The sequence below is a fragment of the Uranotaenia lowii genome, chromosome 2, assembly GCF_029784155.1.
Source record: "Uranotaenia lowii strain MFRU-FL chromosome 2, ASM2978415v1, whole genome shotgun sequence".
Classification (NCBI taxonomy): Eukaryota; Metazoa; Arthropoda; class Insecta; order Diptera; family Culicidae; genus Uranotaenia; species Uranotaenia lowii.
Window position 1 is genome coordinate 62,539,296 of NC_073692.1, and position 23,880 is coordinate 62,563,175.

The following is a 23,880-nucleotide window of genomic DNA, read 5'->3' on the forward strand; positions in this document are numbered from 1 at the left end:
TCAGCTGCCTCCTGAGCTTAAGTCCGCGAGTTTAAGCCCAAGAGTAAACATCGAACACAGTTGTTCCGGTTTTTTTTATAATTGTCCGCCAACTGCAACGTTGACATAAAGTCGCGAATGCCATAAGGATTGTAAAACGACTTTAATCGAAACAAAAAAATGCTTGTTTAAGGAAACCCGACATCTAAACTTGACTTTTAGAATCCGGATATTTTTTCTTTGATTTGATTAACTTCATGAGCTCTCGAACTATTCTTAAATGTATGACAGGAAAGCAAATCGAACTGATCTGATACTGATAACTGATTTATCCCTTGTGTTACACTTAGCGATAAATATGAGAAAGCGATTACTTCTCATCTGTTTCCATTGACGATAAAGATAACTCGCTACACATTATTTTTTCTCTGATAGTCCACCAACAGATGTAAAAAATTCAAAATGCTTACACTGAAGTACACCGACTGAATCGATTATTACATCAAAACGTCTAAACAAAGCGCTTGTCGTGATGATTATTAAAATCAATGTTTGAGGGTTCTGGTAACTAGTAATAGTTTAAACAAATTAGTGATGATTAACGGCACAAGTACCGCGAAAAATTAGTTTAGCTCCGATTAAGACTTGCGACCCCTCTAGTGAAAGGGTTTGACTTGAAGGTGACGAAAAAAAAGTCGCGAGTGCGCTAGTACAAGCTACTATTTAGTGTTAGTACCGCAAGAAATGAGTTTAGCTCCGATTTCAAGTTTCGACCGGTCAAGTGAAAGGCTTTGACTTCTAAGTGACGAAAATTTGTAACGTGAGCTCGCTAGACCCAGCTAATTAGTAATATTACTGGAAGAAAAAATCTACTTATAAAGTCAATCACCGTCTTAGCCGATTTAAGCTTTACAGACTAAATAAAAGACTTGGACAACTTAAGATTAACATTCAACACCCAGTACCGAGATGGGAATCGAATTTTTGCCATCAATGGACCAGAGATTACCGTCTTACCACGCTAACCACTCGACCACCGAGACGTACAAAGTAGCCGAATTTGTCTAAGTAATTGTACTAAGTTGTACAAGCTTGTATCAAGTAACTGCTTAAATAAATTCTCATCAATTTCTACCCTTTCAATAACCTGCTCGCTAGTTGAAATCGGTGCTAACCTAATTTCTGTTGGTACTAACATAGGGTTGCCATCCGTCCCGCAAAAGCGGGACATGTCCCGCTTTTTTGTTGAATGTCCCGGCGTCCCGCTTTTTCTTCAAAATGTCCCGCTTTCCCGGCGTCCCGCTTTTTCTTCAAAATGTCCCGCTTTTTTCATTGAAAATTTGAAAAAAAACACCATTTTCACGATTTTTTTCTAGAGCTATCGTTCAAACAGATGTATTCAATTTTTTTGCATTATACAAAGCATTGTTAAAACAAGATTTAGTAATTTTTTCGTAGAAAAAACATTGAAAAATGAACCGGTGACGGAGCACTTTCGAGGATGCCTTTTAGAAAACAGGATTTGCGGTCGGCCACTGTATCTCAGCACAGAATCATGTGAAGTCACAAAATCAGAGCAAAATATTTTTAATAGATGTTTTTCTGGACCCCAACATTTTTATTTAACTTAAATTTTTTTAGGAAATTTTTGTGGATGTTTGAAGTAAAAACTACGATTTTTCACTTAAAAATCCGCCATTTTGTATGTGTTAAATCTCCCCAAAGTAAAAAAAAAGAAAAACGTTGGGGTCTGGTATTTTATATGTAGAAAATATGTTCCAAATTTGAAAAGAATCGTTATAAGTAGTTTTCAAATGACGATGTCCACGGACTTTAAAAATGTGCTTTCGAGAAAAACGCGTTTGAAGTTTCTGCTCTTGCTTTCTGGCAGTATTAGATAGGAGGAGATAAAGGCCTATAACTTCTACAGTTTTGCTTCAATTGACTTGAAAATTTGACACAACATTCTTGAAATGTTTTACAATAAGAAAATAAAAAAATAAAAAAAACGATTTTTTGAAAGTGTTAGATCCTACCCCCCCCCCCCCCCCTTAAAATAAGCATCAATTATTCAGAGTTTACATAAGACAATACTAAATAACCCTAAAATTACAGTAAGATTCTGATTCAGTCAAGCGTTCTTGGAGCACGTTCAACCAATGCAATGTAAATACCTTTTGTATAGAGAAAATATTATAAAAGTTGCATCCTAATGATTATAGATCTTGATTTTTTGACTGAATCTTAGTTAAATTGCTTTTTATTATACACCACCAACTCAACTGTCCAAAATATACAATGATGGAAGTTTTCTTGAGTTTTCAAATTTTAAAAACAAATTTTAAATATTTTTGTTACTGCACAAAGGTTTTTACGCGATATTGATGCCGCCGTTTACATGTAGGACTTGTAACATTTCTCTCAAATAACGTGTTAATTAGCGAGAACCGTGTTTATGGAAAAAACCGTGTGAATAGAAGTCATGTAAGAAAACTGAGCAAAATCAATCCGCGTTAAAAAAACCTTAGTGTACTTTTTAAGAATAACTTTGGCTGATAGTAAACGTAGATATAAGTTTTGCAATACAATCAACCGTTTAAAAAGAAGTTTCTTAAATGTCCCGCTTTTTTCGGCTATGTCCCGCTTTTTTGTTGTGAAATGTCCCGCTTTTTTCTGAAAGTATCTGGTAAGCCTATACTAACACTAGTAGCTTGTACTAGCGATCTCGCTAGACTATTTTTCGTCACCCACAAGTCAAACCCTTTCACTTGACCGGTTGAAAGTTGAAATTGGAACTAAACGGTACTAACACTAGTAGCTTGTACTAGCGATCTCGCGACACTATTTTTTATCACCCACAAGTCAAACCCTCTCACTAGAGGGGTTGCAAGTTGAAATCGGATCTAAACTGATTTCTCGCGGTACTAACACTAGTAGCTTGTACTAGCGAACTCGCGACTCTATTTTTCATCACCTACAAGTCAAACCCTTTCACTTGACCGGTCGAAAGTTGAAATCGGTGCTAAACTCATTTCTCGCGGTACTAACACTAGTAGCTTGTACTAGCGATCCCGCGACATTTTTTTTCATCACCTACAAGTCAAACCTTTTCACTAGAGGGGTCACAAGTTGAAATCGGAGCCAAACTAATTTCTCGCGGTACTAGCACTAGTTGCTTCTACTAGCGATCTGCTAACACTAATTTTGTCACCTTCAAGCAAAACCTGTTCACTAAACGGGTCGCAAGTTACAATAAACAATAAATAAACGAAACCATCTATTGAATTAAACTACCAAATCTGAATGCAAAATAGTGACCAGTCTTCTCTTGTTACTACTTGCGAGGAAGGGAAAACTTATCCTTAACGTTACACTTACCGATAAGTTTAGTCGGAATGCAAAACTGATCGAGAGCAAATTTGTTAATGATGAGTATGAGTACAGTACACCGGTGGATGAAAATCTCCTTCACGGGTGTTTTCATCGGCAAGTTCTAACGAAAGATAACGATTTTTTTTATTCCCTGATGTTTGACTAGGATGTGCTCTTCACCCTCTCTCTTTTTCGATGTTGGAAGGTCTCTTGAACTACCATAAAACATGAGAAATGAGTCGTCCTCCGAGATTAAAAACTCACGAGAAAAATCACGCAGATTGCTATCACTTGCGCTGTTTGCGCATTTTCACTGTTCGCATTTACCGTTGCGGTTGGCGCGACGATTTCGTCGGCGGAAAACCAACCCATTATGCAAGTCCGATTTTTTTGATTTTTTTTTTCTCACTTTTCACCAGACATATTAATTTTTTCTCACTTTTCGGTGTTAAAACGGTTTCGGTGTTTAGTTTTCGGTGTTAACACTAAACGTACCGGAGGCGGTCAAATGACGGTTTTTGAACTTTGAACGATGATTACGCCTTATATAATTGATTTTTCGCAAATTTAACGACAGGAAGTAAATTATCTTTTCTTGTGGTGTATTTGTTGTTGTTGTTTTTTTTTTTTACATTGCACTTTTCTTCCATCAAGTTTTCACTGGCTTTTGGTGTAAATCACCAGTCACTGGTCGATTTTTGGGTTTTTGGTTTTGCTTGTTTATACTTTATACTTGGAGGTGCGTTTCTGCATTTTTGTGTGTATCCCATTTTTTCACTCAAAAGATTACACTTTTTTTTTGAAAGACTCAGATATTGTTAATTCACTTTACAATCACTAAGTTCCACTCTCGCGGTCGCGTGTCAACGGTCGCCATATAACGTGCGGACTTGTCATCAAAATTATACACTTGATCCGAATTGGTTGGAGTCCGAATATAGACTAGACTGACTCGTTTATTTGGTTTCTTTTTGTTCTTATACTAACTTAACTCTACACACATAATTCTTAACTCTACATACATTTATTTTGAGGAGGAGCCTGGAGTTACATAAGGCGCTTCAAGAATATATATTCAGATCGATGCGTAAGCGAAGTTAACAATCGACCACTTGTGTTATGGTTTCGTTGCGCTGACGCATCGATGCACCGAGTCACAAACAGAACGATCATATTACGCTACGCACTTAACGAAAATATGAAAGAGTGTTTCGGTTATTTTGTCTATACGTGACGATGACATGGGTCAACGTCTCTAGTCGATTATGAGGACTAGCTTCAGCAATAAATTTGTTTGGAAACTGTTAATGTCAACGACTTGGTTGCTTCAATCGAATATTTGAATAATATATGAGAATTGTTACTTGAGGTTTAAGCTGTAACATAAAACTGTTGAGCATTTAATTTATGACAGTTTATGCTTCAAATTATATGCTACAAAACCATCATAAAAATTGTTTGTATCTTATAAAAGTTACATTACGCATTTCGCTCCAGCTCCGAGTGCGTCCAGAAAATGAGAGTGTTTCAAACTATTCTTACGCTAACAACCTCCATTATAAAATTTATCGAATATTATCGATATATACCAAAAAAAACTTGAATGGTGCCCCTTCTCCTTTCCCATCTCCATTTTTTCGTACCCAAGAACATTCACATATCAAATTTGGTTCCATTAGATGATATGTTCATAAGCTATTCAGCTGCAAGGCGGAACAATAATAGAAACATATCCAAATACTTTTTCATGCCAAATTTGATCCATTGTCTTGATTAATTCTCAATTTATGCCAACTAAATTGTATTGAGGTCAATTTTCCCTCCCTATGTACTCACGGAAAGAAGGGTGAATAATATTTATATAATCACTTCTTGTTCCCTATTACTTTTCCATGTCAATTTTGGACCCATTTTTAAGATTGTTGTTGTGGAAAATTAAAAAAAAATGTATGAAAGTCTCATTCCTTCGTATATCCCCAATAAATAAAGTCTGCTTCATTTAATATTGGAACACAAACAATTGCGTGTAGTTCAGTCATTTATTAACGAATTCATAATTTGTTTTTCATACAAATGTAGCATTTTCTTTACTCTTTCATAAAAAAAAATTAAAAAAATTATTCATTGCTGTTTCGAAGAAATTCTCGTACTTTTCCCGTAATACGGCACATTAGGCGGCGCACACCCTTTTCGTCCACCGTTTTGGCGATTTGATTCCACCAGTTCTTCATTTGAGTCATGTTCCTAACAAGTTTTCCCTTTGCCTTAAGCCTCCGCTTCGCGATTGCCCAGTATTTCTCTATCGGCCGGAACTGGGGGCAGTTTGGGGGGTTGAGGTCCTTCGGTATTACGCTGACCCCGTTCGTTGCGTACCATTCCATAACCGTTTTGCTGTAATGGCAGCTTGCGAGGTCCGGCCAAAACATTACTGGACGGTCGTGGGCACGAATAAACGGCAGAATCCGTTTCTGTAGGCACTCTTTTTTGTAGACCTCTGATGTCATTGTCTTGTCAGTGAGAAAGACTTTGGTTTTCTGTCCACAACTGCATATTAGGGTGTCCCAAAATTGCATAACTTCTGGGAATCTGGGGGCTCACCCTCCAAATGGTAGATTAGGATGTGCCGAACAAACTTTTGTATGGGGCCGACTAAAAAAAATCATGTTTAGAGGTTCCGCAAGCGCGATCTTTAAAAAAGTCCACTTTCAAAAGATTTGACTTTATATAAATTCTGGGTCCAAAAATTTTCATAAAATTTATATATTTTATATTTTTTTAATTTTGTTTGAGTTAAAAACTACACGTAAAAATACAAAATGAACAAAATTTGTATCAAAATGTAAAATTAGCAAGCTATTTTCAAGGAAAAAAAAATTGTTGGTCCAAAAATTTTGAATTCAACTGACCAAAACGTGTACCAAGCGTAGAATATTTTTGATACCAATGCCATCAAAAGATGCGGATTTTTGTGTACTTAAACTTTGCTCAACAAAACATGTGGTTTGTATCAACGTGTGAACAGCTATTCACGATTTAATGCTTAACAAAAATCACAATTTAGGATATTTTTTATTTAATTTATCAAATTTGTCTTAATAAATACCTACTTTAAAATCAAAATACTTGCAAAAAAGGACTTTGATGGTTTAAAGGAGTCATCAGAAGGCCATATGCCGAATTTGAGCAGAATCGGACAACAGGAAGGGGTTGCACTGAATCTAAAGTGTGAAAGGGATTCTGAGACATAGTGTTCTAAAGAAGCATAAAAAACTGGTTTTTCATCATACATTTTTGTCTTTATCAATCGATTGCTTGGTTATGAAGATATTATTAAAATTTCAATTAAGACTAACATTTCACCTGAAGACTGCAACTCGATTGGACTTAAAACAAACAAGTTATGGCTGTTCAAAGAATGTATTTTGGTTACAAATTGTCCTGTAAAATTCAATGAGTAAAAAGTACTCATTGTGTGTCAAACGACCATTTGCCACAAAAATAAACTCTTGGAACAGCCATAACTTTTTTGTTTTAAGTCCAATCGAGTTGCAGTCTTCAAGTGAAATGTTAGTCTTAATTGGAATTTTAATAATATCTTCATAATCAAGCAATCGATTAGTAAAGACAAAAATGCATGATGAAAAACCAGTTTTTTATGCTTCTTTAGAACACTATGTCTCAGAATCCCTTTCACACTTTAGATTCAGTGCAACCCCTTCCTGTTGTCCGATTCTGCTCAAATTCGGCATATGGCCTTCTGATGACTCCTTTAAACCATCAAAGTCTTTTTTTGCAAGTATTTTGATTTTAAAGTAGGTATTTATTAAGACAAATTTGATAAATTAAATAAAAAATATCCTAAATTGTTATTTTTGTTAACCATTAAATCGTGAATAGCTGTTCACACGTTGATACAAACCACATGTTTTGTTGAGCAAAGTTTAAGTACACAAAAATCCGCATCTTTTGATGGCATTGGTATCAAAAATATTCTACGCTTGGTACACATTTTGATCAGTTGAATTCAAAATTTTTTGACCAAAAAATTTTTTTTCCTTGAAAATAGCTTGCTAGTTTTACATTTTGGTACAAATTTGGTTCATTTTGTATTTTTTACGTGTAGTTTTTAACTCAAACAAAATTAAAAAAATATAAAATATATAAATTTTATGAAAATTTCTGGACTCAGAATTTATTTAAAATCAAATCTTTTGAAAGTGAACTTTTTTTAAAGATCGCGCTTGCGGAACCTCTAAACACGATTTTTTTAAGTCAGCTCCATATAAAAGTTTGTTCGGCACATCCTAATCTACCATTTGGAGGGTGAGCCCCCAGATTCCCAGAAGTTATGCAATTTTGGGACACCCTACTGCATATCCTCTGCCAAATCATGTACTTGCGGGCGAATTAATCCGCAAACTTAAATTTTGCAGGTACATCCCCCCGAGCCGTCGCCAAATAAAATTTTTGACGTGGGATTTGCCCAAAGTCCGCCTTCACGTAGGTCTCATCGTCCATCAGAATACATCCGTCGAACTTGGTCAGCACTTGGTCGTACAGCTTTCGAGCACGGATTCTGGCCACATTGTTCTGCTTCAACGTCCGATTTGGCTGTTTGCTGACCTTATTCCTTCCCGGAGACGAATTCGTCGCAGCGTACTGTGAGCGGCCTGGAACTTATTGGCCAAATCGCGGTCTGAAAGATTGGGATTCCTCTTGACGGCCTTGATGACTTTCCCACGCAGTTTCCGGTCGACAGTTCCACTCCGACGCTTCGAATGCGGCTTCCGAGCCGTCGTCAATGTTTCCTTGTACTGCTTGATAACACGCCATACGGTATTTCTGGGCATTTTAAGCTGTTTAGCTAGCTTCGATGCCGACAACAATGGATTTTCAAGAAAACTGTGCACAATTTGATCTCTCCGTTCGGCTTCCATGGCGGTTGTTTACAAAATGCTATCGTTTGGTGTTATGACATAAATACAAGGTGAAAGGTAATGAATTTCCCGACACGTGGGTGAAAAAAGTTTCCAAATCCGTCCACTAGGAGCGCCACAATGAGCAAAAGAATTTGTTCCAATATTAAATGAAGCAGACTTTAGATGAGCGGTCTCATTTAATGATATAACCATTACTTGTGCAACATGCCCTCCCGTGCACATTTTATTTCATTTGCTTAATTAGTTTTTAAGATTTGCAAAAAATTGTAAAGGAGTTCCTCTATCCTTTCTCCTCACTGGAAAAAGGGAGGTACCCATTGAAATATTTCTCGTATTCACATACCCTCCCATGCCATATTTCGTCCCATTTGCGTAAATAGTGTTCGAGTTATGTAAAAATATATGAAGGCGCCCTTCTCCCTTTTTCTAACTTCTCCATTGGAAGCGGGAAGTGTTGCTAAAGTTTCATAGAAACATTTATCGTACCCAAATACACTTCCATGCCAAATTTGGTTCCATTTGCTCGATTCGTTATCTGTTAATACCAAAAAAAATGCATGAAGGCCTCCTACCTTTCTTTTTCACGATCGGCAGATGGGAGGGGACTGAAATAACCATATAACCATTTTTCGCAACCAAATACTCTTCCACGTCAAATTTGGTTATATTCACTCGATTAGTTCTTCAGTTATGCACAAAACTGTAAGGAGCCTCCCTACTCTTTTCCTATCTCCTCTCTGGAAGGAGGATGGGGTGTCAAATATTCATTGGAGCATTTCTTGTACCTTAATACTTTGTCATGCAAAATTTGGTTCCATTTCACTCATTTTAAATGATATGTGCTCAAGTAAAAACTTTTACTAGACACAAAACTCACGACGTATTACAGGACACGGCACTTAACGTTCTTACTTAACGGAAAAGGGGAGAAACCGTTGATGAACGAAGATGACCCGCCGATTATATTCCCACTTTTCAACCTGATCAACCAAAAGTTCGCATGATGCGACACCCTTTCGACGAATACATCAGCAGAGTAGGAAATGGGTTACGTTGTCTTAAGTAATCAGTCGGACATCGTCCTGTAGATGGGCAACATAGGTAATTTTAAACCCTTTTTCCGTTAAGTAAGTGTCGTGTCCTGTAATACGTCGTGAGTTTTGTGTCTGGATCCATTTGCTTGATTAGTTTTTCTAGTTATATAAAAAAATTGTGACGGAGCCCCCCTCCTCCTTTCATTTTTCCCACTAGAAGGTGAGATGGATCTCAAATAATCATAGAATCATTTATCGTACCCGAATACCATACCATGCCAAATTTGGTACCATTTTCTTGATCGTTTCTAGAGTTATGCAAACATTTGTCTTTTGTTGGTAAAACCCCCTTCCAGTGAGGGGGAGGGGCCTTAAACCATAAGAGGAGCCTTACCCGGTCTCCAGCACAATCACCGGCCAAGTTTCACACAAATGGGTTCAGTAGTTTCCGAGTCTATAAAGGTATATACGGACGATAGTATTGGCGAAAAATTGGCCTCAGCCATAACCTCAAACTTCGATTTGCTGGCTGCCTAACCAGTGATGCTAGGTGCGTTACTAAAATCAGTATTTGCTTGTTTTAAACTCATTCATTATTTTATTTACATAGTATTCCGTCTTACGACATAACTTGACGAACATAATTCCTAAAATTCACTCGGTCCATGGCAACCGTTCTCCAATTTCTCGGGCACCCCACGTTCGCCAGATCATGCTCCACTTGGTCTAACCACCTCGCTCGTTGCGCCCCCGCTCGTCTTGTTCCTACCGGATTCGTAGCGAACACCTGTTTTGCAGGACAGTCATCCGGCATTCTCGCAACATGTCCCGCCCAGCGTATCCGGCCAGCTTTCACCACCTTCTGGATACTGGGTTCGCCGTAGAGTCGCGCGAGCTCGTGGTTCATCCTTCGCCTCCACACTCCGCCAAAGATGGTTCTTAACACTCGTCGCTCAAATACTCCGAGTGTACGCAGGTCCTCCTCGAGCAATATCCATGTCTCGTGCCCGTAGAGAACAACCGGTCTAATAAGCGTCGTATACAGGTTACACTTCGTGCGAGGGCTAAGTCTTCTCGACCGCAGTTGCTTGTGGAGTCCATAGTAGGCACGACTTCCGCTGATAATTCGCCTCCGGATCTCACGGCTGGTGTCATTGTCTGCGGTCACCAGTGAGCCGAGATAGACAAAGTCTTCGACTATCTCCAGCTCGTCGCCGTCGATCGTGACCTTGTTATTACTGGACAAGCGGGTTCTGTCGGTCTCGGATCCGCAGGCCAGCATGTACTTTGTCTTGGACGTATTAATCATCAATCCAATCCTTCCTGCTTCGCGTTTCAGTTTGCGATAGATCTCCTCCACCGCCGCAGATGATCTGCCGACTATATCAATGTCATCGGCAAAGCAGATAAGTTGACTGGATCTGTTGAAAATCGTGCCCCGCATTTCGCCCACCGCTCGTCGAATAACACCTTCTAGCGCCACGTTGAACATCATACAGGATAGACCATCACCTTGTCGAAGCCCCCTGCGCGATTCGAATGAACTCGACAATTCACCCGAAATCCGCACACAGCACTGCGTTCCATCCATCGTCGCCTTGATCAGTCTGATCAGCTTCCCGGAAAAGCCGTTCTCGTCCATGATTTTCCATAGCTCGTTACGGTCGATCGTGTCGTATGCGGCTTTGAAGTCGATGAATAGATGGTGCGTAGGGACTTGGTGTTCCCGGCATTTTTGGAGGATTTGCCGTAATGTAAATATCTGGTCAGTCGTTGACCGTCCCTCCATGAAGCCGGCCTGATGACTTCCCACGAATCTGTTTGCTTGTGGCGTTAGGCGGCGGAGTAGGATTCGGGACAACACTTTGTAGGCGGCATTGAGGACAGTGATCGCTCGGTAGTTCTCACAGTCCAATTTGTCGCCCTTCTTGTAGATGGGGCATATTACCCCCTCCTTCCACTCCTCCGGTAGCTGTTCTATGTCCCAGATCCGGATTATCAACCGGTGTAGGCAATCGGCCAACCTGTCCGGGCCCATTTTGATGAGTTCAGCTGCGATGCCATCCTTTCCAGCCGACTTGTTTCTACTCATTCAATAAAATTTATGAATTGATTAGATTTTTTAACTATCAACAGCTAAACGTTTAAATTCATTACTGGGCGTTCCAAATGGATGAAGATAAGCGATCTTTTGCTAATGAATTTTCAAGGTGAATTCAAAACATCTGAAATATATTTTCATGTACTGCTTGGTAGATTAAAAAAAAGTTGTTTCTAACTTCTAAACGAATGCATAATTCTTCACTGATACAAACAAGTAAATTAATGAAAGCCCCGTCTATGTTGGCTTTGAAAATAGTCGCCTAGATGCTCTGATTATTTTAAACATCTTCGCATAATTCGCTACATCGTTTAAGTGTGCGATACAGTAAGTTGTTATTTCGTCCAGATAAATGATGCGATTAATTTCACATTCGAATAGAAATCTACGGGAAAGTTACAAATTCTCAGTACTCATGAAAAGGTTTTTCAATAACAATGCAATTAAAAAAATATAATCATTTTCCAAATATCAATGCACTTGGCACTCCTGAAAAATTGATTCTGTTCTCCCATGGTTGGCTGAGGGCTGAGGGCTGAGGGCTGAGGCCTCCTGCTAAGGTGGTGTTCATGTAAAACTGTCAATGTATCCTAATAGGACGGATTTTTGGCCGTCAAATGCCCCGATTTTGCCAGGTATATGTATAAAATTGCCCGCATTTGTCCGGTCTGGACACGTGCTGAAAAAATTCTGGCAACCTTATGCATCCTCAAAGTTTATGTTTGTTTTGTTTACTTTTAGGAGACCTTGCTTGCTATAGGTCAACAAAAATTCTCAAAAGTGGTTTTACACTTAGGCACACATATTTCAATCATTAGATTTGTGCTAAATATTATAATTTTCGAAATATTCAAAGTGTCCGTCATACCCGATTTCTGTTAATAGCACAATTGAAGCAATCAGCGGGTTGTAAGTGCCAAAATCGTCAATTTTAAATTAAGTATACTTATTTATTATTCAAAACTCAATCTACGTCTGGTGCAAAACTCAGATCTTTTATAACGACCTTTAAAAATGAAGAGCGCTATTCTACGAACATTTTTAACAACTAAGGATATTGTGTTATAAAGCTGATTTAATCACGAAACTATTATTTCACCCGTCTTCAGATCCAGCTTAAGGCAACACAATTCATTTCGTTCAAGGATAATTCTTCCTTCCTTCCGGGACGCTGACTGAAACGCTGTGCACGGGGAGCCAAACGATGACGACAGGCTACGCGGTATGATGATGTTGATGAAGGTTTTTAATTATTCAGAAATTTCGCGTCACGTTACAGCGTTTACTGAATAATTCATGAACCTGTTGTTGGCTGGCTTGATGGCGTAAGCACATATTTTCTCCCGGTTTGATTTGGTGTCACGACTTTTGATGGAATTTGATCAACATAGAAGGGTTAATGTTGGGCTTGGAATTAAGAGCAAATTATGGAAGGATGATAATAAGGTCATATTTTAAGACGTTATCTCAGAATACTTAAGTTTTTATTTATTTTAAATATTGTGCTTATTTGTTTGTGAAATCTTACAGCCGTACCATGTTTCGATGTGCTGTTCAACATAATAAAATTTTCCGATTCACTGTTGTCTGTTTTATTTCCCAATCTGGCTCAGCAAATGGTTAAGCTCGGCAAACTTTATCCCGGACACATTAATTCCAATCACGTACCCACTATCGCCAGGTCCGAAAACCTCTGAACAAAGATGACCAATTTATTCATAGACCTACTGGCTAGTGGCGCTGGCTGGTCATTTCCGGTGGGGATTTGGTCCTGCTCAGGAAGACCGGATCCGGCAAAACCGGGCAAGAGCCGTTTGGATTTGCCTCGCTTAAGCTTGCAGCGGCAATCCACCTACACCCACACCTTTTAAAACAGTATCAGGGTAAAGTCCGGCCCATGTGGTGGGTACCTGTAGGAGTATTCTCGACAAAAAAAAATCTCGACACACACCACCATATCAAAGAAACGGTTCGGTTCCGATGGCCTTGCTGCGGATGGTGCAATCTAGAGTTTATTTATAGAATTTCCGGTATCCGGGAGAAATGCGAATGGTGTTTTCGACGACTAACTGTTGTAGGAGTTCTGCTTTCATTTGAAATCCCTATAAAAAAATAGAAAAACATTCACAAGATTTGGAATTAGGAATTCCAAATTTTCAATTCTTAACGAGGAATAAGGTAGTTTACAAAAATAAGAGATGATTTAACAACGAAGGATTTTTGCATCATAAGTTCTAATAAACAAGCAGTTTAGCGACCCCTGACTGGGAAAATTACAACGAAAACAAGAAAGAAATGATAAAAAAAAGCCGAAGAGAGAGCTCAAAAACAAGCCAACATGCATTATTTTGTCCGTCATTTTGAATATTCCGGATAACTGACGAAAGGCCACTCGACAAATGGCAAAAATGACAAAAAAGCAAAAATGACAAAAATGACAAAAGTGGCAAGAATGGCAAAAAAGACAAAAATGCAAGAATGACAAAAAATGACAAAAGAGGCAAAAATGGAAAAACGAAAAAAATGACGAAAATTACAAAAATGACAAAAATGACAGAAATGGCAAAATGGCAAAAAATAACACAAATGGCAAAACGACAAAAATGCAAGAATGACAAAAATGACAAAAATGACAAAAGTGGAAAAAATGGAAAAACGACAAAAATGCAAGAATGACAAAAACGACAAAACTGACAAAATTGACAAAAATGACAAAAACGACAAAAATGACAAAAATGACAAAAAAAGGCAAAAATGACAGAAATGACAAAAGAGGCAAAAATGGAAAAACGTCAAAAATTACAAAAATGACAAAAATAGCAAAATGGCAAAAATAGCAAAAATGACAAAAATGCAAAATCGACAAAATTGCAAGAATGTCAACACTGGCAAAAATGAAAAACGTAGCAAAACTGGAAAAACGACAAAAATGCAAGAATGACAAAAACGACAAAAATGACAAAAATGACAAAAATGACAAAAATGACAAAAACGACAAAAATGACAAAAATGACAAAAATGACAAAAATGACAAAAATGACAAAAATGACAAAAATGACAAAAATGACAAAAATGACAAAAATGACAAAAATGACAAAAATGACAAAAATGACAAAAATGACAAAAATGACAAAAATGACAAAAATGACAAAAATGACAAAAATGACAAAAATGACAAAAATGACAAAAATGACAAAAATGACAAAAATGACAAAAATGACAAAAATGACAAAAATGACAAAAATGACAAAAATGACAAAAATGACAAAAATGACAAAAATGACAAAAATGACAAAAATGACAAAAATGACAAAAATGACAAAAATGACAAAAATGACAAAAATGACAAAAATGACAAAAATGACAAAAATGACAAAAATGACAAAAATGACAAAAATGACAAAAATGACAAAAATGACAAAAATTACAAAAATTACAAAAATGACAAAAATTACAAAAATTACAAAAATTACAAAAATGACAAAAATGACAAAAATGACAAAAATGACAAAAATGACAAAAATGACAAAAATGACAAAAATGACAAAAATGACAAAAATGACAAAAATGACAAAAATGACAAAAATGACAAAAATGACAAAAATGACAAAAATGACAAAAATGACAAAAATGACAAAAATGACAAAAATGACAAAAATGACAAAAATGACAAAAATGACAAAAATGACAAAAATGACAAAAATGACAAAAATGACAAAAATGACAAAAATGACAAAAATGACAAAAATGACAAAAATGACAAAAATGACAAAAATGACAAAAATGACAAAAATGACAAAAATGACAAAAATGACAAAAATGACAAAAATGACAAAAATGACAAAAATGACAAAAATGACAAAAATGACAAAAATGACAAAAATGACAAAAATGACAAAAATGACAAAAATTACAAAAATTACAAAAATGACAAAAATTACAAAAATTACAAAAATTACAAAAATGACAAAAATGACAAAAATGACAAAAATGACAAAAATGACAAAAATGACAAAAATGACAAAAATGACAAAAATGACAAAAATGACAAAAATGACAAAAATGACAAAAATGACAAAAATGACAAAAATGACAAAAATGACAAAAATGACAAAAATGACAAAAATGACAAAAATGACAAAAATGACAAAAATGACAAAAATGACAAAAATGACAAAAATGACAAAAATGACAAAAATGACAAAAATGACAAAAATGACAAAAATGACAAAAATGACAAAAATGACAAAAATGACAAAAATGACAAAAATGACAAAAATGACAAAAATGACAAAAATGACAAAAATGACAAAAATGACAAAAATGACAAAAATGACAAAAATGACAAAAATGACAAAAATGACAAAAATGACAAAAATGACAAAAATGACAAAAATGACAAAAATGACAAAAATGACAAAAATGACAAAAATTACAAAAATGACAAAAATGACAAAAATTACAAAAATAACAAAAATGACAAAAATGACAAAAATGACAAAAATGACAAAAATGACAAAAGTGGCAAGAATGGCAAAAAAGACAAAAATGCAAGAATGACAAAAAATGACAAAAGAGGCAAAAATGGAAAAACGAAAAAAATGACGAAAATTACAAAAATGACAAAAATGACAGAAATGGCAAAATGGCAAAAATAACACAAATGGCAAAACGACAAAAATGCAAGAGTGACAAAAATGACAAAAATGACAAAAGTGGAAAAAATGAAAAAACGACAAAAATGCAAGAATGACAAAAACGACAAAATTGACAAAAATGACAAAAATGACAAAAATGACAAAAATGACAAAAAAAGGCAAAAATGACAGAAATGACAAAAGAGGCAAAAATGGAAAAACGTCAAAAATTACAAAAATGACAAAAATAGCAAAATGGCAAAAATAGCAAAAATGACAAAAATGCAAAATCGACAAAATTGCAAGAATGTCAACACTGGCTAAAATGAAAAACGTGGCAAAACTGGAAAAACGACAAAAATGCAAGAATGACAAAAACGACAAAAATGACAAAATGGACAAAAATGACAAAAATGACAAAAATGACAAAAATGACAAAAATGACAAAAATGACAAAAATGACAAAAATGACAAAAATGACAAAAATGACAAAAATGACAAAAATGACAAAAATGACAAAAATGACAAAAATGACAAAAATGACAAAAATGACAAAAATGACAAAAATGACAAAAATGACAAAAATGACAAAAATGACAAAAATGACAAAAATGACAAAAATGACAAAAATGACAAAAATGACAAAAATGACAAAAATGACAAAAATGACAAAAATGACAAAAATGACAAAAATGACAAAAATGACAAAAATGACAAAAATGACAAAAATGACAAAAATGACAAAAATGACAAAAATGACAAAAATGACAAAAATGACAAAAATGACAAAAATGACAAAAATGACAAAAATGACAAAAATGACAAAAATGACAAAAATGACAAAAATGACAAAAATGACAAAAATTACAAAAATTACAAAAATGACAAAAATGACAAAAATTACAAAAATTACAAAAATGACAAAAATGACAAAAATGACAAAAATGACAAAAATGACAAAAATGACAAAAATGACAAAAATGACAAAAATGACAAAAATGACAAAAATGACAAAAATGACAAAAATGACAAAAATGACAAAAATGACAAAAATGACAAAAATGACAAAAATGACAAAAATGACAAAAATGACAAAAATGACAAAAATGACAAAAATGACAAAAATGACAAAAATGACAAAAATGACAAAAATGACAAAAATGACAAAAATGACAAAAATGACAAAAATGACAAAAATGACAAAAATGACAAAAATGACAAAAATGACAAAAATGACAAAAATGACAAAAATGACAAAAATGACAAAAATGACAAAAATGACAAAAATGACAAAAATGACAAAAATGACAAAAATGACAAAAATGACAAAAATGACAAAAATGACAAAAATGACAAAAATGACAAAAATGACAAAAATGACAAAAATGACAAAAATGACAAAAATGACAAAAATGACAAAAATGACAAAAATGACAAAAATGACAAAAATGACAAAAATGACAAAAATGACAAAAATGACAAAAATGACAAAAATGACAAAAATGACAAAAATGACAAAAATGACAAAAATGACAAAAATGACAAAAATGACAAAAATGACAAAAGTGACAAAAATGACAAAAATGACAAAAATGACAAAAATGACAAAAATGACAAAAATGACAAAAATGACAAAAATGACAAAAATGACAAAAATGACAAAAATGACAAAAATGACAAAAATGACAAAAATGACAAAAATGACAAAAATGACAAAAATGACAAAAATGACAAAAATGACAAAAATGACAAAAATGACAAAAATGACAAAAATGACAAAAATGACAAAAATGACAAAAATGACAAAAATGACAAAAATGACAAAAATGACAAAAATGACAAAAATGACAAAAATGACAAAAATGACAAAAATGAAAAAAATGACAAAAATGACAAAGAATGACAAAAATGACAAAAATGACAAAGAATGACAAAGAATGACAAAAATGACAAAAATGACAAAAATGACAAAAATGACAAAAATGACAAAGAATGACAAAAATGACAAAAATGACAAAAATGACAAAAATGACAAAAATGACAAAAATGACAAAAATGACAAAAATGACAAAAATGACAAAAATGACAAAAATGACAAAAATGACAAAAATGACAAAAATGACAAAAATGACAAAAATGACAAAAATGACAAAAATGACAAAAATGACAAAAATGACAAAAATGACAAAAATGACAAAAATGACAAAAATGACATAAATGACAAAAATGACAAAAATGACAAAAATGACAAAAATGACAAAAATGACAAAAATGACAAAAATGACAAAAATGACAAAAATGACAAAAATGACAAAAATGACAAAAATGACAAAAATGACAAAAATGACAAAAATGACAAAAATGACAAAAATGACAAAAATGACAAAAATGACAAAAATGACAAAAATGACAAAAATGACAAAAATGACAAAAATGACAAAAATGACAAAAATGACAAAAATGACAAAAATGACAAAAATGACAAAAATGACAAAAATGACAAAAATGACAAAAATGACAAAAATGACAAAAATGACAAAAATGACAAAAATGACAAAAATGACAAAAATGACAAAAATGACAAAAATGACAACAATGACAACAATGACAAAAATGACAACAATGACAACAATGACAAAAATGACAAAAATGACAAAAATGACAAAAATGACAAAAATGACAAAAATGACAAAAATGACAAAAATGACAAAAATGACAAAAATGACAAAAATGACAAAAATGACAAAAATGACAAAAATGACAAAAATGACAAAAATGACAAAAATGACAAAAATGACAAAAATGACAAAAATGACAAAAATGACAAAAATGACAAAAATGACAAAAATGACAAAAATGACAAAAATGACAAAAATGACAAAAATGACAAAAATGACAAAAATGACAAAAATGACAAAAGTGACAAAAATGACAAAAATGACAAAAATGACAAAAGTGACAAAAATGACAAAAATGACAAAAATGACAAAAATGACAAAAATGACAAAAATGACAAAAATGACAAAAATGACAAAAATGACAAAAATGACATAAATGACAAAAATGACAAAAATGACAAAAATGACAAAAATGACAAAAATGACAAAAATGACAAAAATGACAAAAATGACAAAAATGACAAAAATGGCAAAAATGACAAAAATGACAAAAATGACAAAAATGACAAAAATGACAAAAATTACAAAAATGACAAAAATGACAAAAATGACAAAAATGACAAAAATGACAAAAATGACAAAAATGACAAAAATGACAAAAATGACAAAAAATGACAAAAATGACAAAAATGACAAAAATGACAAAAATGACAAAAATGACAAAAATGACAAAAATGACAAAAATGACAAAAATGACAAAAATGACAAAAATGACAAAAATGACAAAAATGACAAAGAATGACAAAGAATGACAAAAATGACAAAAATGACAAAAATGACAAAAATGACAAAGAATGACAAAAATGACAAAAATGACAAAAATGACAAAAATGACAAAAATGACAAAAATGACAAAAATGACAAAAATGACAAAAATGACAAAAATGACAAAAATGACAAAAATGACAAAAATGACAAAAATGACAAAAATGACAAAAATGACAAAAATGACAAAAATGACAAAAATGACAAAAATGACAAAAATGACAAAAATGACAAAAATGACAAAAATGACAAAAATGACAAAAATGACAAAAATGACAAAAATGACAAAAATGACAAAAATGACAAAAATGACAAAAATGACAAAAATGACAAAAATGACAAAAATGACAAAAATGACAAAAATGACAAAAATGACAAAAATGACAAAAATGACAAAAATGACAAAAATGACAAAAATGACAAAAATGACAAAAATGACAAAAATGACAAAAATGACAAAAATGACAAAAATGACAAAAATGACAAAAATGACAAAAATGACAAAGAATTACAAAGAATGACAAAAATGACAAAAATGACAAAAATGACAAAGAATGACTAAAATGACAAAAATGACAAAAATGACAAAAATGACAAAAATGACAAAAATGACAAAAATGACAAAAATGACAAAAATGACAAAAATGACAAAAATGACAAAATGACAAAAATGACAAAAATGACAAAAATGACAAAAATGACAAAAATGACAAAAATGACAAAAATGACAAAAATGACAAAATGACAAAAATGACAAAAATGACAAAAATGACAAAAATGACAAAAATGACAAAAATGACAAAAATGACAAAAATGACAAAAATGACAAAATGACAAAATGACAAAAATGACAAAATGACAAAAATGACAAAAATGACAAAAATGACAAAAATGACAAAAATGACAAAAATGACAAAAATGACAAAAATGACAAAAATGACAAAAATGACAAAAATGACAAAAATGACAAAAATGACAAAAATGACAAAAATGACAAAAATGACAAAAATGACAAAAATGACAAAAATGACAAAAATGACAAAAATGACAAAAATGACAAAAATGACAAAAATGACAAAAATGACAAAAATGACAAAAATGACAAAAATGACAAAAATGACAAAAATGACAAAAATGACAAAAATGACAAAAATGACAAAAATGACAAAAATGACAAAAATGACAAAAATGACAAAAATGACAAAAATGACAAAAATGACAAAAATGACAAAAATGACAAAAATGACAAAAATGACAAAAATGACAAAAATGACAAAAATGACAAAAATGACAAAAATGACAAAAATGACAAAAATGACAAAAATGACAAAAATGACAAAAATGACAAAAATGACAAAAATGACAAAAATGACAAAAATGACAAAAATGACAAAAATGACAAAAATGACAAAAATGACAAAAAATGACAAAAATGACAAAAATGACAAAAATGACAAAAATGACAAAAATGACAAAAATGACAAAAATGACAAAAATGACAAAAATGACAAAAATGACAAAAATGACAAAAATGACAAAAATGACAAAAATGACAAAAGTGACAAAAATGACAAAAATGACAAAAATGACAAAAGTGACAAAAGTGACAAAAATGACAAAAATGACAAAAATGACAAAAATGACAAAAATGACAAAAATGACAAAAATGACAAAAATGACATAAATGACAAAAATGACAAAAATGACAAAAATGACAAAAATGACAAAAATGACAAAAATGACAAAAATGACAAAAATGACAAAAATGACAAAAATGACAAAAATGACAAAAATGACAAAAATGACAAAAATGACAAAAATGACAAAAATGGCAAAAATGACAAAAATGACAAAAATGACAAAAATGACAAAAATGACAAAAATGACAAAAATGACAAAAATGACAAAAATGACAAAAATGACAAAAATGACAAAAATGACAAAAATGACAAAAATGACAAAAATGACAAAAATGACAAAAATGACAAAAATGACAAAAATGACAAAAATGACAAAAATGACAAAGAATGACAAAAATGACAAAAATGACAAAAATGACAAAGAATGACAAAAATGACAAAAATGACAAAAATGACAAAAATGACAAAAATGACAAAAATGACAAAAATGACAAAAATGACAAAAATGACAAAAATGACAAAAATGACAAAAATGACAAAAATGACAAAAATGACAAAAATGACAAAAATGACAAAAATGACAAAAATGACAAAAATGACAAAAATGACAAAAAAGGCAAAAATGACAAAAATGACAAAAATGACAAAAAAGGCAAAAATGACAAAAATGACAAAAATGACAAAATGACAAAAATGACAAAAATGACAAAAATGACAAAAATGACAAAAATGACAAAAATGACAAAAATGACAAAAATGACAAAAATGACAAAAATGACAAAAATGACAAAGAATTACAAAGAATGACAAAAATGACAAAAATGACAAAAATGACAAAGAATGACTAAAATGACAAAAATGACAAAAATGACAAAAATGACAAAAATGACAAAAATGACAAAAATGACAAAAATGACAAAAATGACAAAAATGACAAAAATGACAAAAATGACAAAAATGACAAAAATGACAAAAATGACAAAAATGACAAAAATGACAAAAATGACAAAAATGACAAAAATGACAAAATGACAAAAATGACAAAAATGACAAAAATGACAAAAATGACAAAAATGACAAAAATGACAAAAATGACAAAAATGACAAAAATGACAAAAATGACAAAAATGACAAAAATGACAAAAATGACAAAAATGACAAAATCGACAAAATCGACAAAAATGACAAAAATGACAAAAATGACAAAAATGACAAAAATGACAAAAATGACAAAAATGACAAAAATGACAAAAATGACAAAAATGACAAAAATGACAAAAATGACAAAAATGACAAAAATGACAAAAATGACAAAAATGACAAAAATGACAAAAATGACAAAAATGACAAAAATGACAAAAATGACAAAAATGACAAAAATGACAAAAATGACAAAAATGACAAAAATGACAAAAATGACAAAAATGACAAAAATGACAAAAATGACAAAAATGACAAAAATGACAAAAATGACAAAAATGACAAAAATGACAAAAATGACAAAAATGACAAAAATGACAAAAATGACAAAAATGACAAAAATGACAAAATGACAAAAATGACAAAAATGACAAAAATGACAAAAATGACAAAAATGACAAAAATGACAAAAATGACAAAAATGACAAAAATGACAAAAATGACAAAAATGACAAAAATGACAAAAATGACAAAAATGACAAAAATGACAAAAATGACAAAAATGACAAAAATGACAAAAATGACAAAAATGACAAAAATGACAAAAATGACAAAAATGACAAAAATGACAAAAATGACAAAAATGACAAAAATGACAAAAATGACAAAAATGACAAAAATGACAAAAATGACAAAAATGACAAAAATGACAAAAATGACAAAAATGACAAAAATGACAAAAATGACAAAAATGACAAAAATGACAAAAATGACAAAAATGACAAAAATGACAAAAATGACAAAAATGACAAAAATGACAAAAATGACAAAAATGACAAAAATGACAAAAATGACAAAAATGACAAAATGACAAAAATGACAAAAATGACAAAAATGACAAAAATGACAAAAATGACAAAAATGACAAAAATGACAAAAATGACAAAAATGACAAAAATGACAAAAATGACAAAAATGACAAAAATGTCAAAAATGACAAAAATGACAAAAATGACAAAAATGACAAAAATGACAAAAATGACAAAAATGACAAAAATGACAAAAATGACAAAAATGGCAAAAATGGCAAAAATGACAAAAATGACAAAAATGACAAAAATGACAAAAATGACAAAAATGACAAAAATGACAAAAATGACAAAAATGACAAAAATGACAAAAATGACAAAAATGACAAAAATGACAAAAATGACAAAAATGACAAAAATGACAAAAATGACAAAAATGACAAAAATGACAAAATGACAAAAATGACAAAAATGACAAAAATGACAAAAATGACAAAAATGACAAAAATGACAAAAATGACAAAAATGACAAAAATGACAAAAATGACAAAAATGACAAAAATGACAAAAATGACAAAAATGACAAAAATGACAAAGAATGACAAAGAATGACAAAAATGACAAAAATGACAAAAATGACAAAAATGACAAAAATGACAAAAATGACAAAAATGACAAAAATGACAAAAATGACAAAAATGACAAAAATGACAAAAATGACAAAAATGACAAAAATGACAAAAATGACAAAAATGACAAAAATGACAAAAATGACAAAAATGACA

General features: G+C 32.1%; 1 protein-coding gene across 6 annotated transcripts in view; it reads left to right on the forward strand.

Moving 5' to 3' along the window:
• Nucleotides 1–23,880, forward strand: part of LOC129748752 (receptor-type tyrosine-protein phosphatase-like N) — a 128,895-nt gene that overhangs the window by 35,855 nt on the left and 69,160 nt on the right. The gene's annotated exons all lie outside the window — the stretch shown is intronic.